General features: G+C 37.1%; 1 protein-coding gene across 1 annotated transcript in view; it reads left to right on the top strand.

The window, feature by feature from the left end:
- Positions 1–21,186, top strand: part of KIF6 (kinesin family member 6) — a 379,056-nt gene that overhangs the window by 255,647 nt on the left and 102,223 nt on the right. The window lies entirely within an intron of this gene.

Here is a 21,186-nt window from a genome sequence, read left to right as displayed (position 1 = left end):
CAGATGCAGAACCCATAGATATAGAGGGCCAACTGTATATATGCTTATGCATAAGGGAAAAGAATGACAGTAATGATACAAGGGATGGGAAGGAGGAATTAGGATTACTTTGTTATAAATTATTCACACTACCAATGAAATAAAATAGTGTTATTTGAAAGTGGGTTTGGATTAGTTTTATATTACAGACTCTAGGGCAACCACTAATAAGAGTGGAAAGAGAAGTACCATTGATATATTAAGAAAGGTGAGAAATGGAATCATATAAAATGATCAATTAAAACTACAAAAGGCTGAAAAGAGTGGACGACAAACATAGGAAAAAACAACAAGGGCAAGAAATAGAAAAAAGTAACAAACATGGTAGATATTAATCTAACAGTATCAGTAACCACTTTAAATGTCAATAGTCTAAATGTACAAATTAAAAGACAGAGATTGTCAGAGGGCATCAAAAAACAAGACCCAACTATACGTTGTCTACAAAACCCACTCTAAGTATAAAGACACATAAATTAAAAGTAAAATGATGGCGAAAGATACACCATGCTAACACTAATCAAAAGTAGGAATGGCTATATTAATTTCAGACAGAGCAGATTTCGCAGTAAGGAAAGTTCTCATGAATAAAGAAGGGCATCAAATGATAAAGGGGTCATTTCTCCAAGAAGACATAACAGTCTTTAATGTGTATGCACATAACAATAGAACATCAAACTACATGAGGCAAAAATTGATAGAACTGCAAGAAGAAATAGATGAATCCACTATTATAGTTGGAGGCTTCAATACCCCTCTGTCAGAAATGGACAGATCCAGCAGGCAGAAAATGAGTAAGGACATAGTTGAATTTAATAACACCATCATTCGATTGTATATACTAGACATCTATAAACTACTTCATCCAAAAACATCAGAATACACATTCTTCTGTAACTCACATGGAACTTTCACCAAGATAGATGCATTCTAGGCCATAAAGCACACCTTAACAAATTTAACAGAATAGAAATCACAGAATATCTGTTCTCAGACCACAGTGGAATTAAACTAGAAATCAATAACAGAAAGACAGCTGGAAAATCCCAAGATACTTGGAGATTAAACAGCATACTTCTAAGTAACACATGGGCCAGAGAAGAAATCTCAAGAGAAATTTTAAAATACTTTGAACTAAATGAAAATGGAAACATGGTATCAAATTTTGTGGGACAGAGAAAGTAGAGCTCAGAAAAAAATGAATAGCACTGAATGTGTGTATTAGAAAAGGAGGGAGATCTAAAACCAATCATCTTAGCTTCTACCTTAGGAAATTAGGAAAAGAAAACAAATAAAATCCAAAGTAAGCAGAAAAAAAAAGAAACAGTAAAAACTAGAGCAGAAATCAATGAAATTTAAAAGAGGAAATCAGTAGAGAAAATCAATAAAACCAAAAGCTGGTTCTTTGAAGAGATCAGTAAAATCAGTAAGACTCTAGCCCAGCTAACTAAGAAAAAAAGAGAAAGGACACAAATTATTAATATCAGAAATGAAAGAAGGAACTTCACTACAGTCCTCATAGACATTAAAAGAAGAACACAGGAACACCTTGAACAACTCTATGCCCACAAATTTGATAATCTAGATGAAATGGACTGACTCCTTGAAAGACACAATCTGCCAAAACTCACAGAAGAAATAGACAATCTGAATTGGCTTATATCCATTGAAAAAATTGAATCAATAATCAGTAACCTTCCACAATAGGAAGGAGGCCCAGGTGGGTTAACTGGTTCTCCATAATCTCTTTCAGAAGATAGAAGCTGAGGGAATACTTCCTAACTCATTCTATGAGGCCAATATTACCCTAATACCCAAACCAAATGAAGACATTAAAAGAAAAAACTACAGACCAATATCTCTCATGAACATATATGCAAACATCCTCAACATTTGTCTATCTTTGCTTTTGTTATCTGTGCTTTTGGTTTCATGTACATGAAATTATTACCGAGACCAATGCCATGAAAGCTTTCCTCTGTTTTCTTCTAAGAGTTTTATAGTTTTCAGTCTTAAGTTTAAGTTTCTAATCCATTTTGAGTTGATTTTGGTGTATGGTATAAGATAAGGGTCCAGTTTCTTTTTCTGCATGTAGATATCCAGTTTTCTCAATACCATTTATTGAGGAGACTATTCTTTCCCCATTGTGTATTCTTGCACCCTTGTCAAAGATCATTTGCAGTTGTATATGCATGGTTTAATTTCTGGGCTGTCTATTCTGTTCCATTGGTTTATATATCTGTCTTTGTGCAAGTACCATACAGTTTTAATTATGGTAACTTTCTGAAATCAGGAAGTGTAATGCCTCCAACATTGTTCCTTTTTTCTCAAGATTGATTTGGCTATTCTATGTCTGTGGTTCCACAAGAATTTTAGGACTTTTTTCTTATTTCTATAAAAAATGCCATTGGAATGTTGATAGGCATTGGAATGAATCTGTAGATAACTTTGAGTAACATGGCACTTTAACGATATTAAGTCTTCTACTCCATGAACACGAGGTATCTTTCATTTATTTGTCTTCTTCATTTTCTTTCATAAATGTAGTGTTCAGTGTAAAAATATTTCATCTCCTTGTTAAGTTTATTCTGAAGTATTTTATTCTTTTTGACGCTATTGAAAATGATATTTTTTAAATTTCCTTTTCTGATCATTTGTTGTTAGCATGTAAGAATGCAATTGATTTTTGTAGGTTGATTTTGTATCCTGCAACTTTACAGAATTCATGTATTATTTCTAAAAGATTTTTTGTGGCATCTTTAAGATTTTCTACATCATGTCATCTGCAAGCAAAGAAATTTTTACTTCTTCCTTTCTGACTTGGATTTCTTTTATTTCTCTTTATTGGCTAATTGCACTGGCTAGGACTTCCAGTACTAAGTTGAATAGAAGTGGCAAGAGTGGGCATCTTTGTTTTCTTCTTGATCTTCGAGGAAAAGATTCATTTTTTACCACTGAGTTTAATATTAGCTGTGGGCTTGTAATATATGGCAATTATTATGCTGAGGTACATTCCTTCTATATGTAACTTGTTGATCGTTTTTATCATAAAATTGTGTTGAATTTTCTTAAGTACTTTTTCTTTATCTATAGAAATGATCATATGATTTCTATCCTTCATTCTGTTAATGTGGTGTATCACATTTATTTATCTGCATAGGTTGAACCATCCTTGCATCCCAGGAATATATTCTATTTGATCATGAAGTATGATCCTTTTAATGTGCTGTTGAATTTGGTTTGCTAGAATTTTGTTGAGGATTTTTGCATCTGTGTTCACCAGGTATATTGACCTACAATTTTCTTTCCTTGTCTGTCTTTGGTATCAGGGTAATACTGGCCTCATAAAATGTGTTCAGAAGTGTTTCCTTTTATCAAACTTTTATCAAACGTCTGCCCAGCAAACAAAACAATCAACAGAGTGAAAAAGCGACTTACAGAATGGAAGGGAATATTTGCAAGCCATGTATATGACAGATAATTAATTTCCAAAATATACAAAGAACTCCTACAGCTCAATAACAGAAATTTTTTAATTAAAAAATAACCTGAGTAAAAAATGGCAGAGAACTTGTATAGAGGTTTCTCCAAAGAAGATGTACAAATGGCCAACAGGTATATGAAAAGGCACTCAACATCACTAATCATCATAGAAATGCAAATCAAAACCACAATGTCATATCATCTCACATCTGTTAGGATGGCTATTATCAAAAAAACAAAAAATGGCAAGTGTTGGCAAGGGTGTGAGAAATTGGAACTCTTGTACACTGTTGGTGGGAATGCAAAATGGCACAGCCACTATGGAAAAAAGTATGGAGATGTCTCAAAAAATTAAAAATAGAACTACCATATAATCCAGTAATCTCACTCCTGGATATATAGCCAAAATAACTGAATCAGAATTTTGAAGAGATATATGCACTCACATGTTTATTGCAGCATTGATCACAATAGATAATATGGAAACAACCCAAATATCTATTGACAGACAAATGGATAAAGAAACTGTGGCATGTATGTATACAATGGAATATTATTCAGCCTTTAAAAAGGAGGAATTCCTACTGTTTTCAACACTATGGATAGACTTGAAAGACATTATCCTAAGTGAAATAAGTCAGTCACAGAAGGACAAACACCAGACAATTCCATTTGTATGAGGTATCTAAAATAGTCAAACTTGTAGAAGCAGAGACTAGAATAATGGTTTCCAGGGAATGGGTGGAGGGAGAAATTGAGAGGTGCTCATTGGGTATAAAGTTACGCTGACACAAGATGAGTAAGTTCTAGAGACCTACTGTTACAACATAATGCCTGTGGTTAACAACAGTTTTGTGCACTTAAAAACTTCTTTGGACGGTAGATTTTATGCCAACTGTCCTTACCACAAAAAAAAGCAAGGGGACACAATAAATCTTTTGAAAGTGATGTATATGTCTATTACCTTGATTGTTGTGATGATATAACAGATGTGCGCATATGTCCAAACTCATCAAAATACGTAAATTAAAATGTGCAATATTTTCTGTAATAAGTATACCTCAATAAAGCTGAAAAGTTTTTCCCAAAAAAGTCCTCAGCAAAATATTAGCAAATTGAGTCCAACAATGTAAAAGAAGAATAATATACCACAACCAAGTGGTATTTATCCCAGCTATGCAAGGCTAGCTCAGCATTCAAAAATCAACTAAAAGGAGATTGGTTCAAGATGGTGGAGTAGAAGGACATGTGCTCAATCCGTCTGGCAAGAGTACCAGAATCACAGCTAACTGCTGAACAATCATCAACAGAAAGACACTGGAACTCACCAAAAAAGATACCCCATATCCAAAGATAAAGGAGAAGCCACAACGAGACGGTAGGAGGGGCGCAATCACAATAAAATCAAATCCCATAACTGCTGGGTGCGTGACTCACAAACTGGAGAACACTTATACCACAGAAGTCCACCCACTGGAGTGAAGGTTCTGAGCCCCACATCATGCTTCCCAACCAGGGGTCTGGAAACAGGAGGAACAATTCCCAGAGAATCAGACTGTGAAGGCTAATGGGATTTGATTGCAGGACTTCAACAGGACTGGGGGAAACAGAGACCAATTTTGGAGGGCACACACAAAGTAGTATGTGCATGAGGACCCAGGGGGAAGGAGCAGTGACTCCATAGGAGACTGAACCAGACCTACCTGCTAGTGTTACAGGGTCTCCTGCAGAGGTGGAGGGTGGCCGTGGCTCACCACAGGGACAAGGACACTGGCAGCAGAAGTTTTGGGAAGTACTCCTTGGTGTGAGCCCTCCCAGAGTCTGTCATAAGCCCCACCAAAGAGCCCATAGGCTCCAGTGCTGGGTTGGCTCAGGCCAGACAACCAACAGGGAGGGAACTCAGCCCCACCCATCAGCAGACAAGTGGATTAAAGTTTTACTGAACTCTGCCCACCAGAGCAACACACAGCTCTGACCACCACCAGTCCCTCCCAACAGGAAGCTTGCACAAGCCTCTTACATAGTCTCAGCCACCAGAGGGCAGACAGCAGAAGCAAGAGCAACTACAGTCTTGCAGCCTATGGAATGAAAACCACTTTCACGGAAAGATAGACAAAATGAAAAGGCAGAGGACTATGTACCAGATGAAGGAACAAGACAAAACCCCAGAAAAACAACGAAATGAAGTGGAGATGGGCAACCTTACAGAAAAAGTATAGAGAATAATGATAGTGAAGATGATACAGGACCTTGGAAAAAGAATGGAGACAAATATCGAAAAGATGAAAGAAATATTTAACAAAGACCTAGAAGAATTAAATAAAAACACCTAGAAGAATTAAAGAACAAACAGAGATGAACAATACAATAACTGAAATGAAAAATACACTAGAAGGAATCAATAGCAGAATAACTGAGGCAGAAGAACGGATAACTGACCTGGAATACAGAATAGTGGAATTCACTGCCATGGAACAAAATAAAGAATAGAGAATGGGCTTCCCTGGTGGCGCAGTGGATGAGAGTCCACCTGCTGATGCAGGGGACACGGGTTCATGTCCCAGTCTGCGAAGATCCCACATGCCACGGAGCAGCTGGGCCCCTGATTCATGGCCTCTGAGCCTGCGCATCCGGAGCCTGTGCTCTGCAATGGGAGAGGCCACAACAGTGCCCACGTACCACAAAAAAAAAAAAAAAGAATAAAGAATGAAAAGAAATGAAGAGAGCCTAAGAGACCTCTGGGACAACGTTAAACACACTAACATTCACATTATAGGGGTCCCAGAAGGAGAAGATAGAAAGTATCCAAGAAAATATTTGAAGAGATTATAGTGGAAAACTTCCCTAACATGGGAAAGGAACTAGCCACCCAAGTTCAAAAACCACAGAGAGTCCCAGGCAGGATAAAGCCAAGGAGAAACATGCCAAGACACATAGTAATCAAACTGACAAAAATTAAAAATAAAGAAAAATTATTAAAATCAACAAGGAGAAATGACAACATTCAAGGGAACTCCCATAAGGTTAACATCTGATTTCTCAGCAGAAACTCTACAAGCCAGGAGGGAATGGCCTGATATAGTTCAAGTGAGGAAAGGGAAGAACCTACAACTAAGATTACTCTACCCAGCAAAGATCTCATTCAGATTTGATGGAGAAATCAAAAACTTTACAGACAAGCGAAAGCTAAGAGAATTCAGCACCACCAAACCAGCTCTACAGCAAATGCTAAAGGAACTTCTCTGAGTGGGAAACACAAGAGAAGAAAAGGACCTACAAAAACAAACCCAAAACAATTAAGAAAATGGTAAGAGGAACATATATATCGATAATTACCTTAAATGTGAATGGATTAAATGCTCCAACAAAAAGACACAGGCTTGCTGAACGGATACAAAAGCAAGACCCACATATATGCTGTCTACAAGAGGCCCACTTCAGACCTAGGGACACATACAGACTGAAAGTGAGGGGATGGAAAAAGATATTCCATGCAAATGGAAATCAAAAGAAAGCTGGAATAGCAATACTCATATCAGATAAAATAGACTTTAAAATAAAGAATGTTACAAGAGACAAGGAAGGACACTACATAATGATCAAGGGATCAATCCAAGGAGAAGATATAACAATTATAAATATATATGCACCCAACATAGGAGCACCTCAATACATAAGGCAAATGCTAACAGCTATAAAAGAGGAAATCAACAGTAACACAATAATAGTGGGGGACTTTAACACCTCATTTACACCAATGGACAGATCATCCAGACAGAAAATTTATAAGGACACACAAGCTTTGATGACACAATAGACCAGATATATTTAATTGATATTTATAGGACATTCCATCTGAAAACAGCAGATTACACTATCTTCTCGAGTACACGGAGAACATTCTCCAGGATAGATCACATCTTGGGTCACAAATCAAGCCTCGGCAAATTTAAGAAAATTGAAATCTTATCAAGCATCTTTCCCGACCACAGCACTATGAGATTAGAAATAAATTCCAGGGGAAAAAGAACGTAAAAAACAAAAACATATGGAGGTTAAGCAGTATATTACTAAATAACCAAGAGATCACTGAAGAAATCAAAGAGGAAATCAAAAAATACCTAGAGACAAATGACAATGAAATCACAATGATCCAAAACCTATGGGATGCAGCAAAAGCAGTTCTAAGAGGGAAGTTTATAGCTATACAATTCTACCTCAAGAAACAGGAAAAATCTCAAATAAACAATCTAACCTTACACCTAAAGGAACTAGAGAAAAAAGAATAAACAAAACCCAAAGTTAGTAGAAGGAAAGAAATCATAAAGATCAGAGCAGAAGTAAATGAAATAGAAACAAAGAAAACAATAACAAAGGTCAATAAAACTAAAAGGTGGTTCTTTCAAAAGATAAAGAAAATTGATAACACATTAGCCAGACTCATAAAGAAAAAGAGGGAGAGGACCCAAATCAATAAAGTTAGAAATGAAAATGGAGAAGTTGCAATGGACACTGCAGATATACAAAGCATCATAAGAGACTATTACAAACAACTCTATGCCAATAAAATGGACAACTTGGAAGAAATGGGCACATTCTTAGTAGGGTATAACCTTCCAGGACTGAACCAGGAAGAAATACAAAATATGAACAGACCAATCCCTGAAATTGAAACTGTGATTAAAAATCTTCCAACAAACAGAAGTCTAGGACCAGATGGCTTCACAGGTGAATTCTATCAAACATCTAGAGCTAACACCCATCCTTCTCAAACTCTTCCAAAAAATTGCAGAGAAAAGAACACTCCCAAACTCATTCTACAAGGCCACCATCACCCTGATACCAAAACCAGACAAAGATACTACAAAAAGAAAAAAATTACAGACCAATATCACTGATGAATATAGATGCAAAACTCAACAAAATACTAGCAAACGGAATCCAACAGCACATTAAAAGGATCATACACCGTGATCAAGTGGGATTTATCCCAGGGATGCAAGGATTCTTCAATATACGCAAATCAATCAGTTTTAACAAATTGAAGAATAAAAACCATATGATCATCTCAATAGATGCAGAAAAAGCTTTTGACAAAATTCAACACCCATTTATGATTAAAAAAAAAAAACTCTCCAGAAAGTGGGCATAGAGGGGACCTACCTCAACATAATAAAGGCCATATATGACAAACCCACAGCAAACATCATTCTCAATGGTGAAAAACTGAAAGCATTTCCTCTAAGATAAGGAACAAGACGAGGATGTCCACTCTCACCACTATTATTCAACATAGTTTTTGAAGTCCTAGCCATGGCAATCAGAGAAGAAAAAGAAATAAAAAGAACACAAATTGGAAAAGAAGAAGTAAAACGTCAGTGTTTGCAGATGACATGATACTATACATAGAGAATCCTAAAGATGCCACCAGAAAATGACTAGACTAATCAATGAATTTGGTAAAGTTGCAGGATACAAAATTAATGCACAGAAATCTCTTGCATTCCTATACACTAATAATGAAAAATCTGAAAGAGAAATTAAGGAAACACTCCCATTTACCACTGCAACAAAAAGAATAAAATACCTAGGAATAAACCTACTTAAGGAGGTAAAAGACCTGTACTCAGAAAACTATAAGACACTGATGAAAGTAATCAGAGATGACACAAACAAATGTAGAGATATACCATGAATGTGGATTGGAAGAATCAATATTGTGAAAATGACTAACTACCCAAAGCAATCTACAGATTCAAGGCAATCTGTATCAAATTACCAACAGCATTTTTTACAGAACTAGAACGAAAAATCTTAAAATTTGTATGGAGACACAAAAGATCCTAAATAGCCAAAGCAAACTTGAGGGGAAAAAACAGAGCTGGATGAATCAGACTCCCTGACTTCAGACTATACTACAAAGCTACAGTAATCAAGACAATACAGTCCTGGCACAAAAACAGAAATATAGGTCAATGGAACAGGATAGAAAGCCCAGAGATAAACCCACGCACCTATGGTCAACTAATCTATGACAAAGGAGGCAAGGATATACAATGGAGAAAAGACAATCTCTTCAATAAGTGGTGCTGGGAAACCTGGACAACTACATGTAAAAGAATGAAATTAGAACACTTCCTAACACCATACACAAAAATAAACTCAAAATGATTTAAAGACCTAAATATAACACTGGACACTATAAAATTCTTAGAGGAAAATGTAGGAAGAGCACTCTTTGATATAAATCACAGCAAGATCTTTCTTGGCTCACCTCCTAGAATAATGGAAATAAAAACAAAAATAAACAAATGGAACCTAATGAAACTTAAAAGCTTCTGCAAAGCAAAGGAAACTACAAACAAGACGAAAAGACAACCCTCAGAATGGGAGTAAATATTTGAAAATGAATCAACTGGCAAAGGATTAATCTCCAAAATGTATAAACAGCTCATGGAGGTCAATATTAAAGAAACAAACAACACAATCAAAAAATGGGCAGAAGACCTAAATAGACATTTCTCCAAAGAAGACATACAGATGACCAAGAGGCACAAGTAAAGCTGCTCAACATCACTATTTATTAGAGAAATGCAAATCAAAACTACAATGAGGTATCACCTCACACCAGTTAGAATGGGCATCATCAAAAAATCTACAAACAACAAATGCTGCAGAGAGTGTGGAGAAAAGGGAACCCTCTTGCGCTGTTGGTGGGAATGTGAATTGATACAGCCACTATGGAGAACAGTATGGAGGTTCCTTTAAAAAGTAAAAGTAGAACTACCCTATGACCCAGAATCCCACTACTGGGCATATACCCAGAGAAAACCACAATTCAGAAAGACACAGGCACCCCAATGTTCATTGCAGCACTATTTACAATAGGTTATGGAAGCAACCTAAATGCCCGTCGACAGACAAATCGATAAAGAAGATGTGGTACATATATACAATGGAATATTACTCAGACTTAAAAAGGAACGAAATTGGGTCATTTGTAGAGACGTGATGGACCTAGAGACTGTCATACAGAGTGAAGTAAGTCAGATAGAGAAAGACAAATATCGTATATTAACGCATGTGTGTGGAATCTAGAAAAATGGTGCAGATGAACTGGTTTGCAAGGCAGAAATAGAGACACAGATGTAGAGAATGAACCTATGGACACAAAGGTGGGAAAGCAGGGGTGGGGAGTGTGGGATGAATTGGGAGATTGGGATTGACATATATGCAATAATATATATAAAATAGATAACTAATAAGAACCTGCTTATAAAAAATAAATAAATAAATAAATACACTAATATAATCCATCGCATCAACAGGTTAAAAAAGTAAAATTGTATGATCATATCAGTAGATGCAGAAAAAACATTTGACAAAATCCAGTACTCATTCATGATCAATACGCTCAGTAAACTGGGAACAGAGGGGAAATTCCTCAACTTGATAAACACTATCTATAAAAAACCTCCAGCTAACATCATGTTTAATGGTGAGAAACTTAAAAGTTTCCCACTAAGATCAGGTACAAGGCAGAGATATCCTGTTCTCACCACTGTTTTTTACATCATGCTGAAAGTCCTAGCTAATGCAATAAGACAAAAATTGAAATAAAAGATATACAGATTGGGGACATCCCTAGTGTTCCAGTGGTTAAGACTCCACTTCCACTGCAGGGGGCATGGGTTCTATCCCAGGTCAGGGAAGATCCCGTATGCCATGAGGCATGGCCAAGAAAATAAATAAATAAAATGGTTAGTTCTTAAAATAAATAAATAAATATATATATAATATATATATATATATATATATATATATATATATATACACACACACACAGATTGAGAAAGAAGAAATAATACTGTCTTTGTTCACAGATGACTTGATTGTCTATGTAGAAAATAAACAATAATAAATGTTTTAAAAACTCTTGGAACTAATAAGTGATTATAATAATGTTGCAGGATACAAAGTTTACATACAAAAATAAATCACTTTCCTAAATACCAGCAATGAATAAGTGAAATTTGAAATTAAAAACACAATACCATTTCCATTAGTATCCAGAAAAGTGAAATACTTAGTTATTCATCTAACAAAATTCGTACATGGTCTATATGAGGAAAATTATAACACTCAGCTGCAAGAAACCAAAGAACTAAATAAACAAAAAGACATTGTATGTTTATGGACAGGAAGACTCAATAATGTTCAAAGGTCAGTTCTTCCCAACTTAATCTATAGATTTAATGCAATCCCAATCAAAATCCCAAAAATTTATTTGTGCATATGGATAAACTAATTCTAAAGTTTGCATGGAGAACAAAAGATCCAGAATAACCAGCATGATATTAAAGAAGAACAAAGTTGGAGGACTGACACTCCCAACTTCAAGACTTACTATAACGCTACAATAAACAAGACAATGTGGTATCAGTGAAAGAATAGACAAATAGACCAGTGGAAGATAATAGAGAACTCAGAAATAAACCCACATAAATATAGTCAGCTGATGTTTGACAAAGGAGCAAAAGCAATGCAATAGAAATAAAAGATAGTCTTTTCTACAGACGCTGTTTTAACAACTGGACATGCACACACATCTTATATTCTTCACAAAAATGTAACTCAAAATCGATCACAGACCTAAAGGTAAAACCCAAAACTATAACTCCTAGAAGTTAACATAGGGTAAAATCTATATTACCTAGGGTTTAGCAATGACTTTTTATATATAACACCAAAGGCATAATCTCTGAAAGAAAGAATTGATAAACTGAACTTCTAAAATTAAAGACTTCTGCTCTCTGGAAGACACTGTCAAGAAAATAAAAAGAGAAGCCACAGACTAGGAGAAACTATTTGTAAAAGACATATTTGTTAAAGGGCTGTTATCCAAAATATACAAAAAAACTCTTAAAACCCAACAATAAGAAACAACCCAGTGAAAAAAATAGACCAAAGACCTTACTTAATAGACACCTCACCAAAGAAGATACAAGCAGCAAATACACTTATGAAAAGATGTTCCACATCATAAGCCATCAGGGAAATGCAAATTAAAACAATGAGATACCACTGCACACCTATCAGAATAGCCAAAATCCAAAACACTGACAACACCAAATGCTGGGGAGGATGTAGAGCAATAGGAACTCTCATTCATTGCTGATAGGAATGCAAAATGATATAGCCCCTTTAGAAGACAGTTGACAGTTTCTTACAAAACTAGATATACTCTTACCATAAGATCCAGCAATCGTACTCCTTGGCATTTACCCAAAGGAGTTGAAAATATGTGTCACACAAAAACCTGCACATGGATGTTTATAGCAACTTTATTCATAATTGCCAAAACTTGGAAGCAGCCAAGATATCCTTCAGTAGTGAATGGATAAATAAACTGTGGTACATTCAGGCAATGGAATATTATTTGGCGCTAAAAAGAAATGAACTATCAAGCCATGAAAGAACTATCAAGCCATGAGGGAGAACCTCAAAGGCATATTACTAAGTGAAAGGAGCCAATATAAAAAGGTTACATACTATATGATTATAACTATATGACATTCTAGAAAAGGTAAAACTCTGGAGATGGTAAAAAGCTCATTCGTTGCTAGGTGTTAGGGGGAGGGGAGGATAAATAGACCACAGAGGATTTTTAGGGCAGTGAAACTATTCTGCATGATACTGTAATGGTGGAACATGTCATTATACATTTGTCCAGACTCACAGAATGTACAACACCAAGAGTGAACCCTACTGTAAACTATGGACACTGGGTGATAATAATGGGTCAATGTAGTTTCATCAGTTGTAACTCTGGTGGGGGATGTTGATGATGGGGAGGCTATGCATGTGTGGGGACATGGGGTAAATGGGTAATCTCTTCACCTTCCCCTCAATTTTGCTGCGAACCTAAAACTGCTCTAATAACTAAGATCTATTAAAAAAAAAAAAGATTATTGGGTGTGGCAATAAGGAGGTGGAAGCTGACCTCGGAAGAGCAGTTTCAGTAGAGTGCTGAGTATAGGAGCCACAGTGAAATGAGGTGTGAAGAGTAGTTGAGGAAATGGAGCCAGGGAATACGGATAGCATTTCTAGGCGTTTGCTTGTAAAGGGGAAGAAGATGTAGATTAGTAGAGGATTGGAAGGCAGGGTACAGGGAGGGGTTTCCTGCTACTTATATTAGTATACAGTGCTCTAAGACAGATTTTAAGGGTCACTTGTGCTAGGACTCCTGGACTTTGGGCTATTTTGGTGTGTCAACAGTATCAAGGTCTTCATTTAAAAATGGAAGAAGTAGAAGGCCATGTATTTACTGTTTACTCCACTCTCTATGATGTCTTTAATGTTTATTCAGAAAGACCATATATGTATCCCAAAAACTGAGATGCTCAGCGAGTGTGTAGGGAGAACCTCTCTTTCCTAGAGCTAAAGTAGTTCCACGGGGAGGAATACAAAGGCTTGAATTACTTAGACCTTTTCTACTTCGAGCTGTTCCCCCAGATGGGCTGGGAAAGGATATTTACTACTCTCTCACCCCCTCCTGGTGGCATTCAGGGTCAGGACACCTGAGGGTCTCTGAATAGCCTGCAGCCATCAGGGGCACACATTTTCTGAACACATGTGGTTTTATGAACGGAGGACCTATAAAATGACCACAGAAAAGTAAAACTCAAGATATGGAGTGCCCAGGCCTGGCTATGTGACTAGTGTCGTTGTCCAGAGAGAGTATGATAGATCCATGTGCACAGCTGGCAGAGAGCAAAGGGAGTGCTCAGTTTCATGACCAGAGAAGAAGGCAGTAAAAAGTCTGGGTGTGGTCCACAGAGGCATAATGGAAAGAAAGGTCAGGGAGTCAGAGAGGAGGAAGCAAAACTAGCAGCAAATGCAGCCACTCTGCACACAGCAGAGCCTTCCCTGGGGAGAGGTGGGTCCACGTGCTGGAGAGGCCACCTCAAGGGGGAAAAGTGGAGACTATAAAAGATACCAGGAGAGGGCTTCCCTGGTGGCGCAGTGGTTGAGAGTCCGCCTGCCGATGCAGGGGACACGGGTTCGTGCTCCGGTCCGGGAAGATCCCACATGCGGCGGAGCGGCTATGCCCATGAGCCGTGGCCGCTGAGCCTGCGCGTCTGGAGCCTGTGCTCTGCAACGGGAGAGGCCACAACAGTGAGAGGCCCGCGTACCGCAAAAAAAAAAAAAAAAAAAAAAAAAAAAAAGATACCAAGAGAAAAGAAGACCAGGATAAAAGGAAATGAAAACAGAGGAGAGGGGTATCACATTTCTTTTGGCATTTAGAACACTTCCAGACTGCATCCTGAAAACCTGCTGGACCAAGATTTGCAAACTTCTGACCAACTCAAGGCCTTAGCTTTGGCATCTCTGTCATTGTAATGTCAAATCACAGCTCAACGTTAAGTTTTATTATTCAACATGAATTAAAAGGTCAAGGGGAAAAAGAGCTTAGTGGTGTTCCATTAAAGGAAAAATTTGATCATCTTAAAGCAATATGATCTTAAAGGAGCCCACATTAAAAAGGGCAGCATATAAAGGAGTGTGGGCTGTTAGTGCCTGCGACTCCCTTGGAAGCTCATGTGGCTGCTGGGAGGGGTATTCACGGATGGAGTTAACGCTTCTCTCCAAATGTTTCACTCACAGAGAGTAGTAGGAACATCTGTCTCACGTAGGTGAAAAATTTACTCATGTAGGTGAAAAAGTGACATATTATTCATCTTTCGTACCCCAAAATATGTTACCTAAGCTTGACCCTGTGAATGTGCGATATCTTCCACATCACCTGGGAGCATGAAAAGAAACCCCTCCTAATCATACTCCTGGGTGTCCTAGGCATCATCCTTAGATAATCTCCAGGACAGTCATCTGGTAGATTCCAGTCTGAAGTGATTAGAGACAAGTTCACTAGGGTACACTGTTGCATGTTCTGCTGTGACCAGTCCAGATGCTCCTACAGAGAAATTTGTGACCCCCTGTGTCCTGGGAAGGAGCTACCAGGTGGGTGTTTGATCTGTACTTAGCCGCATTGTTCAACTCAGCCACCTGCCACACCATGAGCTGCTGTTACTGCATTGATCTTTAATCCATATAAAACTCCTCTGAGACCTCTGAACTTTGAACCACAAACCATGAAGTCCCCTCCTCTGCCTTAACTGCTCCTTCCTTGTCCCTGATATCTCAGCTCCTGGCCCTTCCTCTGCAATATGATCCCCTTTGGTCTTCCCTGCCACCAGTCTGGGGTCAGAGAACATACTTTGTATGATTTCAGTCCTTTTAAATGTATTGAGGCTTGTTTTATGGCCTGGATTATAGTCTATCCTGGAGAATGTTGCATCTGAAAAAAATGTATATTTTGCTGTTGTTGGAAAGAGTGTTCTATAGATGTTTGTTAGGTCTAGTTGGTTTATAGCATAGTTCAAGTCTTTTATTTCCTTGTTGATCTTCTCCTTAATGTTCTATTCATTAACGAACATGGGGTATTGAAATCTTCAAATACTATTGTTGAATTGTCTATTTGTCTCTTCAATTCTGTCAGAGTTTGCTTTATCTTTCTTGCAGTTCTGTCATTAGTTGTATACATGTAACTGTCAATCTTCCTGATGGATTAACCCTTTTACCATTATAAAATATCCCTCTTTATTGCTAGTAACAATGTTTGTTTTAAAGTCTATTCTGTCTTATATTAGGTAAGTCCCTTTAGCTTTGCTGTTTAGTTGGCTGTTTGCATGATACACCATTTTTGTCCTCTTACTTTCAACCTATTTGTATCTTTGAATGTAAAGCATGTCTCCTACAGCACATAGTTGGATCTTGTTTTTTTAATCTCATCTGAAAAATCTCTGCTTTTTTGATTGGATTGTTTAATCCACTCACATTTCATGTTATTATAGCTGTAGTTGGATTTATAGCTGCCATTTTTCTTTTGTGTTTCTCATTAACTGCTTTATTTTGCATTAAGCAAATATTTTGTAGCATTTTAATTTCTTTAATGATTTTTTTTACTATATTTTTGAGTTATTTTCTTAGTGGTTGCTTGGGCTTAAATATGCATCTTAATTTTATTAGAATCTACTTCATATTTATACTAATTAATTCCAGTGAGATAAAAAAATATTAATCATATATAGCACTATTCCATTTTCCCTTTTTTGTACTATTATTGGTATACATTTTACATCTTTATATATTACAAACCCAGCATTACTATATATATTATTTTATGATTTTATTTTCATATATTATAATTATTCCTTTATATAATTTTATATCTTTTAAATAAGCTGAGAGAAGAAAGGAGAGCAATTATATATTTATAGAATTTGCTATATTTCTGACTTACCATTTCTGATTGTCTTCATTTATTCCTGTGGATTCAAGTTACCATCTGGTGTAACTTGGTAATTTCTTTACTCCTATGCAACTTTGCTCCCACCCACCTCTTTTGTGTTGTTTGTTTTATTAAATTTCTATATGGTATAAGCCACACAATATGATTACATGCGTATTGTTTTATATAATTGCTGTTAAAGTCAGTTAAAAGAAGAAATATGAGCTATAATGTCTTTTATAATTATGCACATAATTACCTTTACTGGTGCTCTTTGTTTTCTCATGTGGTTTTTTTTTCCTTCCAGTCTTGTTGAGATATAATTGACATATAGCTCTGTATAAGTTTAAGGCATATGGCATAATGGTTTGACTCACATACATGATGTACTGATGACCACAATAAGTTGAGTGAACACCCATCATCTCTTATAGATAAAAAATAAAAGAAATAGAAAAAATTTTCCCTTGTTATGAGAACTCTTAGGATTTACTCTCTTAACTTCCATATATAATAGACATCAATGCTCATTATACTTATCATGTGGTACATTGCATCCCTAGTACTTATCTATCTTATAACTGGGAGTTTATACCTTTTGACTGCCTGCATCCAATTCCCCCTCCCACTACCCCCCAACTCTGGTAACCACAAATTTGATCTCCTTTTCTGTGAACTTCTTTGTTAGTTTGTGTTTGGAGTATAATTGACCGACAACACTATGTTACTTCCTGGTGCACAGTACAGTGATTTGATATTTCTATATGTTTCAAAATGATCGCCATGATCAGTTTAGTCACCATCTGTCACCATAGAAAGATATTATATAGTTGCATAGTTATTGGCTACATAACTACATAGTTACATAGTTGTTGACTATTCCTACACTGTACATTTCATACCCATGAGTCACTTATTTTGTAAATGGAAGATTATACTTCTTAATCTCCCTCACCTTTTTCTCTCATCCCCCCCCCTGCCCTTCCCCTCCCATCTGGCTACCTCTTGTTTGTTCTCTGTATCTATGACTCTGTTTCTGTTTGGTTATGTTTGTTCATTTGTTTTGCTTTTTAGATTCCACATATAAGTGAAATCATACAGTATTTGTTGTTCTCTGCCTGACTTATTTCACTTGGTATAATACCCTTCAGGTCCATTCTATTGTTGCAAATGGCAAAATTTCATTCTTTTTTATGGCTGAATAATACTCCATTGTGTATTTATACCATATCTGCTTCATCCAAATGGACACAAGTTGCTTCCATATCTTGGCTATCGAAAATAATGCTGCAGTGAATATAGGGGTACATTTGTCTTTTCAAATTAGTCTTTTCGTTTTCTCTATGTACATACCAAAGAGTGGAATTGCTGGATCATATGGTAGTTCTATTTTTAATTTTTTGAGTAACCTCCATGCTGTTTTCCATTGTGGCTGCACCAATTTACGTTCCCACTAACAGTGCACGAGGGTTTCCTTTTCTCCACATCCTTGCCAACACTAGTTATTTGTTGTCCTTTTGATAATAGCCATTCTGACAGGTGTGAGGTGATAACTCATGTGGTTTTGATTTGCATTTTCCTGGTGATTAGTGATATTGAGCATCTTTTCATGTGTCTGTATGTCTTCTTTGGAAAAATGTCTCTTCAGAACCTCTACCCATTTTAAATAGAGTTCTTTTTTTTTTTTTTTTGATGTTGAGTTGTATGAGTTCTTTGTATATTTTGGATGTTAACCCCTTATTGGATATGTCATTTGCAAATGTCTTCTCCCATTCAGTAGGTGGCCTTTTTGTTTTGTTGATAATTTCCATCACTGTGCAGAAGCTCAGTGGCTTGATGTAGTCCCATTTGTTTGTTTTTGCTTTGCTTCCCTTGCCTGAAGAGACATATTACAAAAAAATATTACTAAGACTGATGTCAAAGAGTTTACTGACTTTGATTTGGTCTAGAAGTTTTATGGTTCCAGGTCTTATATTTAAATCTTTAATCCAGTTTGAGTTTATTTTTGTATATAGTGTGAGAAAGTAGTCCAGTTTGATTCGTTTACATGAATCACCATTTATTGAAGAGGCTGTCCTTTCCCCATTGTATACTCTTGCCTCCATTGTCATAGATTAATTGCCCATGTAAATGTGAGTCTGTTTCTGGGCTCTCTATTCTATTCCATTGATCTGTGTGCTTATTTTTTGTGCCAGTACCATACTGTGTTGATTACTGTAGCTTTATAGTATAGTTTGAAATCAGGGAATGTTATACATTATACCTCCAGCTTTGTTCTTTTTTCTCAAGATTGTTTAGGCTATTCAGGGTCTTTTTTGTTTCTATACAGATTTTAGAATTATTTGTTCTAGTTCTGTATATTTTTTATTCCAGTTATTGTATTGTTCAGCTCTGTTTGGTTCTTGTTTGTGTTTTCTGACTTTTTGTTGAAATTCTCTCTGTGCTCATCCATTCTTCTCCTGAGTTCTTTGAGCATCTTTATGATTATTATCTGAGCTCTTTATTGGGTGGATTGCCTACTTTTACTTCATTTAATTCTTCTCCTGAAATTTTATCTCCCCAAAATGGCTGCCATCAATATCTGTTGGGTTGCCCAAAAAGTTCGTTCGGGTTTTCCCATAGCATCATATGGAAAAACCCGAACGAACTTTTTGGCCAACCCAATATGTCCCCAGAGTGAGTTCCAGTTGCCTCTTGGCTCTCTGGGAGGCTCTCCAAGATCAGAAATTATGTCCGACAAGGCTCTTTTCAAATTACTCCTTCTAGTCTGGACCTTAGAGTGTTGTGAGAGTTTATGTGCACCCTTTAATAATGGAGTCTCTGTTTCCTCTAGCCCTCTGGCTTCCTCAAGAGCAAGGCTTGCTGGCCCTCAAAGCCAAATGTTCTGGGGGCTCATCTTCCTGGTGCAGGATCCACAGGCTGGGGAGCCTGATGTGGAGTGTGAACCCCTTACTCCTTGGGGAGAACCTCTGCAATTGTTATTATCCTCTTGTTTGTGGGTTACCTAGCTGGGGGTGCAGGTCTTGACTATTCCTCCTACCCATTTTGTTGTGGTTCCTTTATATCCTTAGTTGTAGAAGATGTTTTGTGCTAGTTTTCAGGTCATTCTCATAAATAGTTGCTCTGTGAATAGTTGTAATTTTGGTATACCCATGGGAGGAGGGGAGCTCAGGGTCTTCCTACTCCACCATCTTGGCCTCTTCCCTCTTATGGATCTGAATTAATGTCTGAAGTCACTTGCATTTGGCCTGAAGAAATTCCTTTAGTATATATTGTCAGGCAGATCTGCTAGCAATGAATTCTCTCCGTTTTTGTTTATCTAAGAATGTCTTTATTTCATCTTAATTTTTCTTTTGCTGGATATAATTTCTTGGTTGACAATTTTTTTTCCAGGACTTTGAATATATTATCCCATTGCCTTCTAGCCCCATCATTTCTGAAGAGAAGTCAGCTTTTAATCTTCCTGGGGTTCCCTTATACATGACAAGTCTGCTTCTCTTGAAGTGACACTCCTGCTTCACAACTAGAGTGCTGGCCAGTTGCAGTAACCTTTTGTCTTCTCACCTTATCTCTTCTAGCATGGAACCATCACTTTATGAGCAAACCGGGGCAAGGCAATAAAGACCCAGTATTCTTAATCTGCTACTCCTGGGGTGGAGATTCTGCTTTTAAAGTGGGGGATGGATGAAAGAAGGAAGCCCCAGGCTTGTCATCTCCTCCTGCCTAGAATAAAACTTCTGCAACACAGAGCTGGGGATCATGAGAACTGTTGGCAGCCCACCCCTCCTAGAGAGATACCATAATTCTAGTCTGGGATCTAAGGGGAGAGGGAGCCTTGTGTTCTAATCTGCATTCACCCAGAGTAAAGCTTCCATCACGCAGAAGTGGGAAATGGGAAGGGAGTAGGTCCTGGCTCAAATGCCACAAACTCTCACTGTTCTTACCAAGATTTAGTAGATCTTCTTGAATACATATTTCTCCGTTTGCTATGTCCCATTAGGAAATTTCCAGAATTTTAAAAAAAATTTTCACTAGCTATGGTTGTTTTCTGGTGAGAAGGCCCTCTGAGCTCCTCATACCACCATTTTGGAAATGCTAACTCCCTTATCTGTGATTTTTTAACTGTGGAACCATTGCTCTATGTTCTTCCAAAAAGTATGAAAGAGTTCTGGTATCCAGTGTTTGTTGGAAAGAAGGAAGGAAGGGAGGGAGGGAGGGAGGGAGGAATGGGGAAGGGTTGAAAGAAGGAAGGAATGGAGAGAAGGAGGAAGGGAAGTTGGTCTTGGTGTCACACAAAACTCTTTATCAGAATA

The sequence above is a fragment of the Phocoena phocoena genome, chromosome 10, assembly GCF_963924675.1.
Source record: "Phocoena phocoena chromosome 10, mPhoPho1.1, whole genome shotgun sequence".
In the NCBI taxonomy this organism is placed as follows: Eukaryota; Metazoa; Chordata; class Mammalia; order Artiodactyla; family Phocoenidae; genus Phocoena; species Phocoena phocoena.
The sequence above is the reverse complement of the archived record's forward strand: the minus strand, read 5'-3'. Positions and strand labels throughout refer to the sequence as shown.